Source organism: Balearica regulorum, chromosome 7, assembly GCF_011004875.1.
Source record: "Balearica regulorum gibbericeps isolate bBalReg1 chromosome 7, bBalReg1.pri, whole genome shotgun sequence".
Classification (NCBI taxonomy): domain Eukaryota; kingdom Metazoa; phylum Chordata; class Aves; order Gruiformes; family Gruidae; genus Balearica; species Balearica regulorum.
In genome coordinates, this window is record NC_046190.1 from 27,146,706 (window position 1) to 27,162,143 (window position 15,438).

The 15,438-nt window shown below is 41.6% G+C and overlaps 1 protein-coding gene across 4 annotated transcripts in view; it reads left to right on the forward strand.

Moving 5' to 3' along the window:
- Nucleotides 1-15,438, forward strand: part of ZMIZ1 (zinc finger MIZ-type containing 1) — a 361,022-nt gene that overhangs the window by 51,077 nt on the left and 294,507 nt on the right. For 3 of the 4 annotated variants that reach the window (XM_075758629.1, XM_075758632.1, XM_075758631.1), the window contains exon 2: nucleotides 903-1,047. The exons of the other annotated variant lie outside the window; for it this stretch is intronic. The gene's annotated coding sequence lies outside the window, so the exon portion shown is untranslated. The remainder of the gene's footprint in view (nucleotides 1-902; nucleotides 1,048-15,438) is intronic. 4 annotated transcript variants of the gene reach the window in all.

Below are 15,438 nucleotides of genomic sequence, written 5' to 3' on the forward strand. Positions count from 1 at the left end.
GAACAGACTGGACGTGTTTCCCTTTGCTCATTCCCCATGGAAAACCTTGATTGCCATTTCCTCATGTATGTTAATGTCTTGCATGCACCCTTTAAAATAATTTTCCACTTGATTTTCCTGCCTTTCATCAGAGGCAGGTACTGGAGGTAGGGAGGGGCCCATTAAATTTGGGTGTCTGTAAGTCTCTTTAAATTCATATTAGGAGTAGGGCAGAGAGAAAGATATGGTCTGAGGTGAAGGATTATGGTTTTATGGGAGCGAAACTGGGTTGCTAAATGGTATCTTCAGTCACGAAAAGGCTTTTTTAGTTCCCTTTCCCTTCATTCTGATACTTAATATTTTTTTCTCTTATTGTTACTGAAATATTCAATAATAGGTTGTCTCAGAAAATAGATTGTCTTAAGAAAGATAGTTGTCTTAAAGAAACAGAAGTTATGATTAGTTGCATATACCTCATAATTCTATGTATGATCCTAAAGTACATAAGCATTTGAATGTCAGTATATACCTGTATGTTCAGTATGCATGTTGGAATTTGCCTTTTGCCAACTATTTTGATAGTATATGTGGCTCATTTGAATTTTTACAGAAGTGGGTGTGAGCTTGGCTGAGGCATATGTACTTAATGGCATTAGTGCTCAAGAATATTTTTGAATGGGACTTTATCCTGTTTGGACATGAATTCATCTTTGCTTTTCTTAGTAGTAGGTGACTTGACCTTCATGTTTTGTATTTTGATAAAGTAACGATAGAAGGAGAAAATACAGGACAGCTCCAGTTGGTATTTTGGAACTGGAGAAGAGGCACAGTAGCTCTTCCAAGGAGTTGTAATCTGTAGCCTCTTCGAAAAACATGAAAGCTAATACTTGTTTCTTTTTTTTCTTCTTTTTCCCACCCGCTAGGAAGTACTGCTGTGCTGTGGAAGAAAACAGCTCCCTGCTCCTTCTTTTCTTTTTTTTCTTCCCCCCACCCCCCCACCCCCCCTTCTTCTTGCCTGCATTAGAAGCTCCAGGAATGTGCTAATTGGCGGCGGCCTCTTCAGAAAAGGTAAGAGGTAATTGCTTTTGGAGGTGTCTTGCCTGCTCAGCTCCTTCTGGAAAGGAGGATGATGTTAGAAGAAGCTTGTCTACATAGAGTTTAGACAAGTCTTCTGGTTAATGTGGATTGCCTTTCTAACAGTGTGATGCAAACAGAAGCTTAGTGCACTTCTTGCTGTGCTTCTACGTGTAGAATACAGTCCCTTGGGAAAAACTAGAAGATACGTTTTTAAATGCTTGCAGGGAAAAAAAAAATTATATAACTGTTGTATTGCAAACTGATTAACTAAATCTCTGTCTGAGTATCAGCTTAAATGAAAAGGCAATGAGTTAGGTCTGGAGAAGCCAAGTTGAAGAATCGTGTCTCAAAAAGTGCTTCTTTTATTATTATCATACACGTACATCTAATCAGGTAAATATAAATTTTTTGGTTAGTTGTTTTATTTTAAACCTAATTGTTGTCTTTGGGGTCCTTCATGCTTTTATGGCTGGTTGTATCACTGACAGATAAGATAGGAACCAGCTGGAACCCCAGCTCTAGCTCTGAATGGTGTGCTCTGTGAAGAGTTGGAAACAGATGGCAATTCTTCACCTCTCCAGACTTTTTTTTAGGTTTGGGCAGAAGTGCAAAATGTGGTGGGTGAGAGTTCAAATGCAGTGCCTTTTTTGTAATACTTCTAAGCAATTAAATTGTGTAGTTATCTGGTGATGTGATCCACATGTAATCCATGTCCATCTTTCTGCTTCAAGACATTCAATTTATGTGTCAGGAGATATAAAGTACAAAAAATTAGTGCTGTGACTCACAGAACATCCTGAGCTGCATGAGTAGACTCAAGTCAGTTGCTAGACAAATTGCGTATATATTTTAGTACCAAAACTCAGTGTTTAGATTTGTATTTGCTTAGGAACTGGCTGCAGTGCTTTGAGATGTCATTTTGCATTCCATCTTTGTGATAGACGTTAATGCTTCTTGTAGTGGAGGCATTATCTTCTGTCTAAACCTCAGCCATTCCAGTTAACAGTTGATGTCTTAACTTAAACCAGCTCTGAGAAGGGGTTTATGCTAACTTCCTAGACTCTGAATTGGGGAGGCCAATGTGCAATATAAATTTTTCTGCCAGATGTGCTCTGTGGTGCTAACCTTTGTGACGGGTTTGGGAAGACAGTGCGATGCAATAATGTCTTAAATTGCCCCAGTGAGATTTGTCAGAGTTCATTTGTCAGACCCCTCTGACTGACTAAGTACACTAACTTATCAAGGATAAGCTGCAGACAGGTAATGTGCCTTTGGGATGTTCTCTTTCTCGTTCTCAGTCTCATTCTTGGTGGTGTAGAGGCAAGCTAAGTCTTTATTGAACGGCCGCTACCAGCTGCCTGGCTACCTTCTGCAATAAAGCTAATGACCTAATGGGCAAATGTTTCTTGGAGACCTTCAGCTGAAGCAGAGACAAGGAGAAACATACAGACCAGCTAAAGGGTTCTCGAGTTTGCAATTTCCCCAGGGCTCCTTCTGTGTAATTACCTGTCTATTGCTTTGTCTCCTATCTTTTAATGCAGGAGGAGTGTCAGACTCCAGGCCGCTAATCTTTGTTACTATGGAAAGGTTGGTTACAGTCCTCTTGTTGCACTTCAAAAATGGCAATTGCTGGTCCCCAGCTGGTTCCCTGAATCTAACTTAAAAATGGATGATAGCTTTTCTCCTTGGTGCCAGACTAAATAACGTGGCTGCCTGCACTGTTGCAGGCAGGCATTGCCGCCACCGCTGATGCTGTGGCATGCTGAGAGGAGGAGCCCGCAGAAGCTGCCTTGTGGCCTCTGAACCTGTTCTCTCCCAGGCAAGCGAAGGCTCTGTAAAGTGCCTTTGAAACGGAGAGTTTCGGGGCACACTGAGATGTGGGAGGCTTGGCTGAGCTGCAGGTGTGGAGGAAAGCCACTATTAAGATTCGTAGCTCCAGCCGAGTTTTTATACAGTTTCTGAATGCCTTCAAACTCCCTGGGCTGGGGGCTGAGGGAAGCACAAGCTTTGCAAGCTGTTTTTGCAGGATTGCGGGCATCAGTTGTTGTTATTGCCTCCCTCCCAGCACACGTCTTGCGCAGTGATGCGCAGCGGAGACAAGTGCATCTGCTCAATTCACAGGGTCAACTGAGAGGCTGTGCACAGCCCGCTGCCATTTCTCTCTGGCTGGGTGCACCCATTTGTTCCTCTCGTACAGCACTGGAAATTTGGAGGGGATTCCCTGCCTGCTGCTCCCGTCCTCCTTCCCCTGCATGTGCTTCCCGAGTCGCAACATGTCAGCGGACCATCCCTCCGAAGCCATGGTTTGGGAACAGCTCCAGCACAAACACCTTGTCTCTGTGCACCCCTTTCCATCCTGAAGGCGAGAGGGAAACTGTCCCCATGTTGGATGGGGTCCTTTTCCAGCTTGCTGCAGTGACTTGCACGCCCAGGAAATGTATGTTGCTAAACTCCTTTATGGTACCTCTGTAAAACATGCTTTAACTGTCTGCAAATGTATGGTATTTAAGCAGCAGAGTCTGTGTTATCAAATGCAGTCATGCAGACTGTATTCCTCGGGGTAAAAAGCTTCAGGAGGAGAGGCTGGATGTGATAGAGAAATTTGAGAACCGAAGCAAAAGGAAATTCTTGCCCATGTGTTGGCCTAGAGCAGGTTCAGGAAAGGTGGAGGATGGGGAAGCATATAGTCCTTCCCAGATTGGAAATATTGAAGGGGATTACAAAGGAGGGGAGAGGCAGGTCAGGGACAAAGCAACAAAAGAGCAGGCTGGCTGGTGGCTCACGATTTGCTGTGCTTTTTGTTTGCTGCCCTTAATGCTATGTTTTCCTCCCCCATTTCTTCTAACTGAATTTGTGGCAGAGATAATTCTCAATTTTTTTGTTCATTGACAAAGCTACCACACCTCAGTTCAGATTGTTTCAGAAAGTTGTGTTTCTTATCAGTGCATCTAGAATGATGATTTTGCATTGATTTTTGAAAGAACTTTTGTTTCCCTCATTATTGCCCTGTTTTCCTCTCTCATTTGTATCAATCTGAACCATCTCCAAAGGAAAGGTGATACTGCTGCTAGCTAACATTTCAGGTGGGTGACACTGTGTATGTTAAGCAGCATGCCTATAACAACTTACTTGTCAGTGTGAAGCTTACCCTGTTTGTTTGTATTTCTGTTTTCATACATAAATCAAGTTCAGAGCTCTTGAACCTTTGTAGAGTGTTTCAATGAGGTGTTTGTTTCAAGTCTTGGATTACTGCCCCCCCCCCCCCCCCCCAAATCCTTTGAGATAAGTTTGGGGTTAGGATTTTTCATTCAGTGACTGTATTCAGTAAAATGAAGTATCTGTCAAAGCTATGTTGCACCTTACGAGAGGATGACAGGTTCTTTCAGAGTCCTAAGTTTGCAAAGCCTTAACCGTCTCCCAGTTTAAATCAGGACTTCATCACTGCTTAAGGCCTTTACTTAACTTTATGTTAACAATGAGCCTGTGCTCTCTTGTTTTTTAATGAAACCTTTGATATTTTTTCTGATTTTTATTTCATGAAGGTTACAGGTTGTACTTTTTTATTTTGATATGGAGAAGATCTAAATCTCAAAAATTTTGTTGGAGAAGAAAAACAATTTTCATCCCAGCAGTGCATTTTTTCAGGTCATTTGTATGTTTAGAGTCTGTTTACTATGTAGTGTAAAAAAAAAATTTAAAAAAATTCAGAAAACTGGATGCTTGTTTTGTACTTCTAAAAAGATTGTTTTAAACATCTTTGCTGATAGTTTCAAATTGAAAGAAAGTGGGGAGTTCAGAGCTGAAATTAACTTGTTCTTAAATCACTTCTTTCATATACAATGTCTAAGAAATGTTAAGAAGCAAAGTAAAATTCTGGCATATTTAGGCACAAGAGTCTAGGTTAAAATGGTAGTAAGAGCTGCGATTTTGAATTCTCTTATCCTTTCAGTTGTCTGGGACAGCCCTTTTCTGAGGGCAGACTTCGTAGGTCCCACGAAGTGAATAGGGTTGTGGGGAGAGGTGGTGAAAAGACTGCAAGGGTTTGCCTCAGGGCATCCGTATCTGTATGGAGGGCTTGAAGGTATTGTCTTCGCCAGTAGTGTAGCTATGGCAATGACCATTTGTTGTTGCTGGTTAAACCCCTTCAGTTCTTTAGTGTTAGCAGAGCTAGCTCTGGGTCACTTGGCTTTCCTCCAGTTTCAGCAGTTGTGGTCTGCCTGCCTCAGTTGTCCTTAATGCAGTGGAGTTTTGGGTACTCCTTGCGGGTGTGTCTGAGGTTTACAGACCTACTTCTGAATGTAAAACTGAGTTTAGTTATTTAGGATTAAGCCCCACGTGGAGTGGCATGCTCCCTTGTGCTGAGGCCTCTGTTCCTTCCCTGCTCCACCACGCTGGAGAACTGCAGTTGAGTTGTTGCTCGACTCCTCTTAGCATCCACTGCCAGGGGTTGAAGGGATGTTTCTGGAGGCTAGATGTCTGCCCACCATCACCCCTGGTGTGTAAGTAATTGCCCAGAGCGTTGAGGTGGCTGCTTACGTTCTCTGGAGTTTTGCAGGCCTGCTAGGAGGAGCTCTGGCTTGAGTGACTTGCAGTGGCTGCTGCAGAGTGGTGGGAGTGCAAATCGACAGTCTGCAGGAAGGAGTTTTTGGAAAGACGTGCTAATCCATAATTAGTGGCTGAGAGGAACAAAGTGTAATGCATGGTATTAGTGTAGGTGGCAGGTTTTGGTATTTTGCTTTTGTTTATATTACCTGTGAGTCCCTCAAAGAAAGCTGGGAGGCCCAAATCAGATTTGAATGTTGTTGTTGAAGTTAGCAACAGAAAAAGACCTGGTTGTTTGCCTGATTTCCCTACAAGTGATGACTGTTCTGTCTGCTAGGGAACAACCCATCTGGGTGCGTACTGCTCCATTCTTCAGTTATGCAAAGATGCATGTGAATTTCTTGTATATTTCAATAATTTGCCCATTCGAAGTATAACAAAATCCAAACTAGCAGAATTTTACTTCCCTAAAACAAGCACTTTAAAGTATGAACCAAAATAATGAATTGATGTTTCCAAACCATGTTTCCCAGTTTTGGTTGTCTCTTTTCTACTGTGTCTGTTATATGCATGGTTGAGGTCTAGAAAATGGGGTGCTGCCTGGAAGACTGGGAGGACTGGGTGCTACTTATAGCTCAGGTGGTGGTGCTAGGATCATTCATCCTGCTTCATCCCTTTTGGGCTTACCCCATGGGAAGACTCCTGTTCAGTTAGCCCAAGCATTACAGTAGAGAGCTGTACTAACATTTTGTCAGCTACAGGACAAAACGTATTTGATCCTGTGGGAAGCCTTGTGTTATAAAGAAATTTTGTCTAGAAAATTCTATGCAGATTTGAACTGGCTGGGGAAGTGTACACTGGGAAGTGCTTGGTAACTGAAACATTTTTGATTCAGTACTGATGGCCTTAAAAGCCAGATGAAGTGCATCAGTGACTCATGGTCACTTATGCCCTGCTGTGTGATGTAAACCAGATCTTCCTTTGGTGCCTTCCCACATACAGCCTTGTCTGGCTGGACCCTGAATTTCAGCCTTGTGCTTATACTCTACGGTTCACATCCTAAACAAGCTCTTCTCGTTCAAGAGACCTCTTGAATTGCTTGTAACGTAAACACAAAGTTTCCAGTCACTTTGGTAATATTCTTCCTATGGTTTACCCTAATTGAACAGGAATTTAGACCTAAATGTTAGGATGACCAGGAACTTTTATTACCACTTCCTCTCAACTTCTTCCCTACTCTTCCATCAAACTATGAATTTGTTACAATTTTAGGCCTAATGATCTTTCTGTTTTCTCTGTGAGCATTGTTGCAAAAGAATGAATGCTAACTTGACAAGGAAGATAAAGGAAGAAAAGGGGAAGGTGGGTGTGTTTTGTGTGGTTTTTTTAATGATTATTTTTTACTTCCCAAATACCTTTTGGATATTGCTGACATTCATAAAATCAGTTGAATAGAGATGAAAATTGGGTATGTGAAGGGAAGCACTGTTTGCCAGCAAAATGAGCAGCTATGATATATTTCAATCTTCAGATACTTGGCTAAAGAATGGTAACATAAGTTTTTTTTTGCTTCTAGAAATTGAGATTTTTGGCGGTAATATGCAACTGAAATCTGTAGGCATATACTGTAGCAGAAGCTGTCTTTATTCATATACAGCACATGGTATTTGGCTTGAGAGAAAGTTCTTTGCTCTCTTAGAAAGTCGGGTTTTTGATGGAACTGACTGCTGTTTGTGCTTCATATTTAAAATTATTTTACTCTGGAAAGACAAATGAGTTGTATGTATTAATGGTACTGTTGTTTTCCCCCTGTTCCCAGCAACCCCGTCTATTTCCCTGGCTTGCTCTTCTTTCCATTCTGTTTCTTTCCAAGCTTGTGATCTTAATTACAATGAGAAGTAGATGATATCCATCTGTGTATTCCAGTATGGAAACTGAGCTTTAGATGAGTTTTGGACAGTGGGACCTTCCCTTGCTCACCTTTCTCTATAAAAGTATTTGTGGTATGCTCAAAGGGTACTGGGGGTGTCAATCTAAATGGCCTAATAAGACACTGTTGGTCTACCGAGAATGGAGAATAAAAGGAAATGGATGGAAGTGTGCAAGTGGTGGTTCACTGGTGTCACATTAATAGAATCCTCAAATCAAGTGCTCATGCATTTTAACCAGAGGTTAATTAATCAGAGTGAGTAGATAAAATGATAAGCTGCTTTTAATGAAGTGAAGCAGCTTTATTAGCAGTAAGCAAAATGCAATGTATTTGGTCTCTGGCACAAGTGGTTTTCATGGGGACTGCAGTTTGCCACCAGCTTTGGAGTGTGCTAGCCTTTTTCTTGCTGCACTCTGCAGGCCCTGCTCTCTGCATGTTTCAGCGTGTGGCAATTCAGAATGCAGGAGATCGAATCAAATCAGAAGCAGGTATAATATTTTAAAACCTGAAGAAGAAATGTTCCTTACAGATCTTTCTCTATGCCTAGAGACTAGCATCTGCCAACTTTCATACTTTGGATGCTATTATTTTTCCTTGGAGATAGCAGGCTTTATGCATGCACAGCAAGCACGCAAACAAAAACCCTGTGTGGATTTACAAGAGTGACTGCTGTTTGAAAGGCTGCACTGCCTGGTAACTGCTAACATAGCCTGAAACCAATCAGTAGTTTTCTTCCAATTTGCAACTTAGGAACAGAAATGCACCAGGGAGGTGCTCCTTGTGTATGTGTTTAGGTGGAGGGCCAAAGCCAGCATGTCACTAGCTATTAAACTGAAGCAGACTGGCTTACTCTTGTTCGTATGATCTTCTGCCCTCAGCAGTGTGTCTGTGCTGTGGTGGTGTTCCCTAGGGTCCTCTTGATAAGCTGTAGAAGCCATGAGATGGGCTACGATGTGCATGGCAATGCAGGGCTGTAATAGGAAATACCTCAAAAGTCACAGAGTAAGTGAATGACAAAAAGAACGCACATGTGTAAAGAGGGAGGCTTTGCGGAATGATGAAATCATTTTCTCTGGGCTGAATTAGTGTAAAGGTCCACATTTAGGCTTGAAATTAACTTTGCTTATGACTATGTAGAGAGATCCGTTGTGAAACAAACTCAAATTAGGAATTTGTTCATAAAAGTCACCTCACAGCAAACTCCTTACCAACAAGTGATGCAATAAGGTTACTGTAGGTCTGTGAACTGGAGAGGTTGAGCTGGTAGATGAACGTGATTTGAGAATAGGATGCTGGCAAGTAAATTGTCTCTTCCCCCCCCCCCTCCTCCCCCAGCCTTTCCTTAAAAGACTGCGCTTCCCACCGCCATTCAAGTGTAAATCCTTTTGCAACAAAGGGGAGGCTGGCAGCTCCGCCGGTTCAAGAGTATAAGTGATCTCGCATGCTTCAGTTGAAAGGTTGAATCCCTGAAACGGAGAATGCTGCTATAGAGGGAAACTCTCAAAAGGCTGGTGAGAATGGCAGGGGGAAAAGCTGTTGAGGTCCCTGAAAGCGCACTGGCAATTTTTGTCTTTACCATAAAATGACCTAGAGAGGAGCTTGACAAAGGGAAAGCTGCTGTTCAGGTGAGGCTGAAATCACCAGCTTTAGGAACTGGATTTTACTTGCTGTCCCCCATAGGAGCGCAGCATGCTGCTTTACTGCCAGCACAGCATGTGGTGCCAATATTTTGTCTACAGTATGGATTGAGTCCCTCTTAGTTTTCCTGTTTGGATTTTTCTTTCTAACAACTTTGTGTTGCGAGTCTCAAAGCTTCAGAAGTGTAACTTCTGGGTATGCAAAACAGAGTACGAAATCTTGGACCTTGTCTTTATACTGAAAGGACCTTCTAAAAACCTTGTAAATATTTGACTGGCTACTCGGCAACGCAGCTGAACTGGTTGAGTTAATGCTTAATGTGAGAGTGGTCCTGAAGTGCCTGGCTTAGACGATGGGCCGAGGGTCACAGTGTAAGCAGTAGTTCCCTGTGAAGACATCTGTGCTCCCTGCTCCTCGTCCTCCAGGACGGCTGACCACCATATCTGCAGGCAGGAGGAGGTGCGAGATAGCCATGTCCACTCCAGGCAGAGTCAGCCCAGTGTGTTTGGGTGGCGGTGAAATTGCTGTGGGCTGTCCCGCCCGACTTTCTCTGCCCTGATGGTTTTGCTGGTTTAGCAACGGTGTGGTAATCTCTGACTTTAAAGTGAGGGTGAGAATCTGAGACTCTAATCTGAGGCTCTCTACAACTGCATCTGGATTTGAAGAAGGTTTTTATGCATATAGAAAAATGGCACCAGGAGGAAGTTGTTAGTAACTGGTCACTGGGGAGGAGCAGCATAGAGATCAGTGACAAATCTGGATCTGAGCATGTTAGAAATGGAAGAAATTGAAGGTTCTGATACGTGTCGTACCTTAATGCTTTTAAAATACCCCCTTGTATTGTAGCACTGCAGTGTTCCAAATAAAATGCTTTCTAGCACTGGAAAGTTAGCACAAAGATTACATGGGAAAATGTTTGCAGCTTTATGAACAAGTTGAATGAAAATCTCGTCTTCTGTTTTATGTGAACTAATTGGCGCAAGACAGCTTTTGCTTTTCTGATGTAAAGATTGCTCATTCATAACACCGTACCACCTCAGTCCTTCAAAGTGGCAAGAGCCTTAAATGTCATTGCAAATGGGAGAAGATCCTTTCAAAGAGCCCCTGTATCATAATAGAGCTGAAGCATCATTTAAAAATAAGTACACTTTTTTTAACTAGCTACTGATTATTTAGGTGTAATGACGGTAACACACAGTACTTGTGCCCAACACTGCTGTTGGTTGAGGATTGCAGCAATCTATAACTATGACTCAGAGACAAGCATAGCATAATCCAGTAAATTGTATGAAGAAGTAACACTGCCCCACCTACTGCTCCATGAGATGGAAATGAGCAAAACTTTGATTATTGAAAAATTAACTGTTACATGGCATTAAAAAGCTATAGCCCTTTCTATAGCTGTGGGGTTTTTTAACTATTGTTTTTTTAAAAACTCCATTTGTTAACTTCTGGCAATGGTTTAGTATGGACTATACTTCAAGTATTTACCCAATTTAGACAGCTATGGAGGCTTTAAAAATACCCACAGCCGATTTCCAGAGGAACTGCTTGCCAGTATTGGCATTGGTAAATTCAGATAGGAAGAAAAACCCTCATAGATGAAAGAACAAAGCATGTAGCTGTCTCCAGAGCAAATACAGCAGATGATTAATGTATCTGAATGGTGTAATTGAGTGATGGTATCTAGTCATGTGACACTGTGCTGGTTTTTGGTGACTGCTCAGATTTTTTTGGCTCTTGGGGTTCCCTCAGTCTCTCACTCTAGGCCTGGCATAGAAGACTATGCATCTGTGGTTAGGACACAAATTTAAGCTGTTTGATACAGGCTTACGCAAGTTCCCAAATTCTTGGTTCAAAAGAAATGAAAATGGTTGCATATGGTACTTGCAGAACCCAGTTTTGATTATTTCCTCCCCCTTTAGTATAAGGAATCTGAAAAAGGATATTTTCTTTGACATCGTTGGTCCCCAGACACTTAGTGCACCTTAATTAACTGTAACTACTTTATACCTTATGTCAATAACTTGGTAGCAAGTATCTTTCGATTATTTGTGAATTATTTTAATTTGAGTTAGTGTGATGCCTGCCTAATAACAGATTTCCAAGAAGTAAGTCTTTGCATATGGTTAGTATTTCTGATACAAATTCAAAACTAAACAAGTGCTACCAGAATAGTTGTGATGTGCAGCTGAATTTGGTGGTTCATCTTGATTTTGAAACCATTCCTCACACACATTGTGTACATTTTTGGGTGGTGTTTTGGGGGTTTTTCTGTTTTGGTTTGGTTTTTTACGTGCTGAGAAGTTACTTTACATACCCATTTATAGAAAGTTTTGTAGTCTCCATCTTCTTGTCAATAGTAAAAAAAAGTGGGTTTGTGGCAGATACTTCTGATTCCTGAATTCAGGAAAACAAACTATTTTTGTATTTTATCTCATTTGACAAAAGTGTCTTGGGACAAAATGAGTGTTCAAGAAGGTGTATGTGTTGGAAAAAGTCTGTTCCACCTCGCATCGTAGTAAGGAGTTTTGCCCTCAAACTAGGGACTCCCTAGGGAAGGGTTTGGTACATTTGACTCTGTGCTCCTACTCCAAACAAGCCAGAATGGAAGGCTCTGGAGATGGTGAGGTTTGAGAAAATGGCACATTTTGTCCTGATGCTATGTGACCTGTGATAAGAGCACCTCAAACATAATTCCTACACCTTCTTCTTATAAGACCTGCTGGTGGGCAGACACCTTTGTGGGACACTGAGCATGGCCCCAGCTGGCAGGTGTTAGTTTAGGTCCTTTTATAGCAGGACACAGTGCTGGAAGATAATATAATTCTTTAAAACCTATTATCAGATGGGGAATTGAGATCTAGGCAGAGGTTCTTCTGAAAGACCACAGCTTATCATGAGCTCAACTTAGATTCAAGCAAAGTCTAGCATTTGCTTCCTGAAAGCGTTTGGCAGATGCCATTGTAAAATGAAAGAGTCTGTTGGGCCACTACAAATGTCAACCCTGTATTTCTAGCTGAACACATGGATGCACAGAAAAGCAAAGTTATTTCCCTGCAGTCCCCTGGCAAGTAAATGACATAGCTGGGAATAGAACGAAGATTTCCTGATGTCCATTCCCCTCTTATAATTACCAAACAGCGCTTTCTTCTTCTTCATTGTAAACATGAATCAAGCCAAATGGCATGCACAATTAGCTTTTTTCCAGCAAAGCTGAGGGGGAAGAGGGAAGGAGGAGGGGACCAGAGCAATGAAGGGGGAAGGGAAAGTCATTCAGGGACAACTGTACCTGCTGGGGGCACAATTTAATAACCGCACTGAGTGGAAGGAGCAGCCTGTGCTGCAGATGCATTGTTATCTGCAGAGTCCCCGATCTGGGAGAGTGCTGCAAAAGGTTTAATGCAAATCCGAGACCTCTGCCATTGTGTGAGACAGATTAGGGCTCATTTGCATTCTTTCTCCTACAATAATTACCTAGCAAGGAGTGCCTGTTACCATTAGCTTCATTCTGTTTGCCTGTGATAACGCCATCAGCAATCTCTTCTCCACGGATTATGGACACTGTGAGGAAGGGCAGTGGGCCAAAAAATAACCAAAAAAAAAAAAAAAAATCTGTTGGAGAGAGTAGTAGAAAAATGTGAATGCTGAAAAATTAAAATGCAGATAACTGTAGTAATAACCATTAAATACAGCTGGAAAAATACTGTGAGCTGAAGAGTAAAAGTCAATATTAATCCATAATATTGGTGAGGTGTATGGTTTCCAATATCAGTTTAGAAAAGCCAGCACAGGATTTTAACTGAGCTTTATCTATGGTGCTTCAGTAGTTTTGCCCTGTTTTTGGAATTGTCTCAAATTGTTCTAAAATTAGCACGATTGGAGATCAGTGTTATTGAGATACAAATGTTAACAGTCTAAAAATGATGCGATGCGTCAGAAATTCAGGTAAAATTCAGCAAATTTAGTGCAACTTTTGGTCCTGGAACTCAAGCAAAACAGTTTCCCTGACATATAAGGCAGCAGACATTTTTTCCCCCTGTGGTTTTTTGTTTGTTTGTTTTAAGAATGGAGGAGTTAAATAGGAGAAAAGGAATGCAACGAAACGTGGAAGACTGAGGATGCTAAAATCAGCTATTTCCTCTACACACTAATTGCATGTAGAAAGAATATGAAATCCTTGTGACCAACAGTTGCTGTGCTTGCCGTTTGCTCTCCTTGCCGTGGTTTTTGCCCTCTGTGTCCTGTCAAAGAAGCCACTGGGGTCTCTCCACAAGAGGCAGAGAGTTCTGAGGTCCTGCATCCAGCTCTGATTCCTTGTGGCAGTCCAGTTCTGCAGCCAGGCTCCTGCCTTGAAGCCCCAGCCTTGAGCCCGCACCGCAGCAACGGATTGCAGCTACTGGGGACGGAGCTGATGACCCATTTCAGAGCCTTGTTGTGTGTGACATGGTGGAAGGTCCTCTTTGGATCCTGCTAGTGCAGGATTGAGGGAGGACTCAGTTTGGAAGAAGAAAATGTGCTTGAATATTCCACATTCACATCAACATCAGGGAGGGAGCGGCATGTGCCTGGACAGTCTCCGGTTTTGGTGCAAATCCCCCCTGCTGGTATTTTTACAGTGAGATAATTCCATTGTTCACAGTGGTGGGGAAGCAGGAAGACAAATCAAAGCAACCCTGGCTTAATCAGTGAGCATCCATCTTAAATGGATCTAAATACATTTAAGCTTATTTCTGATCTGGAGCAGGCTATCAAAATGATGAGTCACACAGTTGTGTTGGTTTTGGTTGGTTTTGGTTTTTAAAGTGATTTTTGGGGACATGCTACTATATTCACCTTTCCATACACAGAAGCAGCAGAATGAGGGGGATGCTGCCTGAAAAGTCAGTGGTGGCTCTGCGGGGGGGAGAGTGGTGTAGGCTTGTAAGGGGTTGTGTTCGTGACCTGTGGGGCAGCCGATGAACTACCAGGAAAAAGCTCTGGTTATTCTGGCTGGCACCATTTCTGGCTGTTAAGGATTTGGGAGGTACTGTGGTGCCTGTAAAACTTGACACAACTGTGAAGAGTTTAGAGGTCCTCAGGTGTGTGAGCATACTTAATATACAACAAAGTTTTCTGGCACTTTCCCCTGGCTGTTGGATTTACATTTTTGAAACAAAGGGTCATGTCGTCCCCCCTGCATAATAATAGGAATATTCCGTTTCTCAACGAGAAAACAAGGGATAGTTACTTCCCCGTGAAATCCTAAATAATTGAAATAAAAAGCTAGGAAGGTCCCTTACATTATACACAGTTATCCTGCCCATCTTTTCTGGCAGTGGGCTCTGTATAATAAATATGTGTTGAATAGTAAAGGAAAATATTCAAAGATGAGCAAGGTTGATGTTTTGGTACTTGGACCTTTCCCAACTAGAGGTGGATTACAAATGGAGGTGCAGATCTGCGAACAAGTAACCAGTCTGGCCTTCAGCAAAATCAGTTTTGCATGCTTGAGGTTTTTGTTCATTTGAGGATTTTTTTTAGCTGTGGTAGCGACAAGAGAAATTTGGTGACACTTAAAAATGTCATGGATAGGGCTAAGCGCTGTCTTCAAGGATATCGCTAGATATTTAGTGTTAACCAGAAGTTATGTTGCTGTAAATGATTAGAGGGAATGACAGGGAACTGAAATGTTGACACATTTCTGAAGTCTGATTTTTTTCCTCCCTTTTTCTTTTGCCCACTATAATAATGATAAAGATCGTAAACATGACAGGTACACAAACATAAAGGGAAATGAAATTTAAAAAAAAAAAAGTTTGAAAGCTTTTCTTAAAGAAAGCAGGTACTTGTGATTCTAAATACAAACTGAAGGATAGCAATATGTTTTATTTAAAAACAGCACCTTAAATCTTTTGTTCATCTTCAGACCTTTTCCCAGGAGGATGAAATACAATTTGGTGCATGGCTAGTTCTGTATCAATCATTTACAAACTGTGCCGTCATTACATAGGAATAAAACTGCAGTTGATGTAATTGGAAAGGTCTAATGTATATAGTGTATGGAGAAGGACAAGGAAGTTTTGAAGTGCTATCATGGAAAATAATGATTATGTACATCTAAATAAGCTAAAATAGAGCAACATTTTACTGTGTAAATAATTGGAGATAAAAAAAATCTGACTACTTAAGAGATGGTGCAGTATGATATGTGAAGCTGTATGTTGATACGTATGCACACACATACACACAATTTGAAACTTAAATTATGTAAAGATAACATAGCTTCTTAC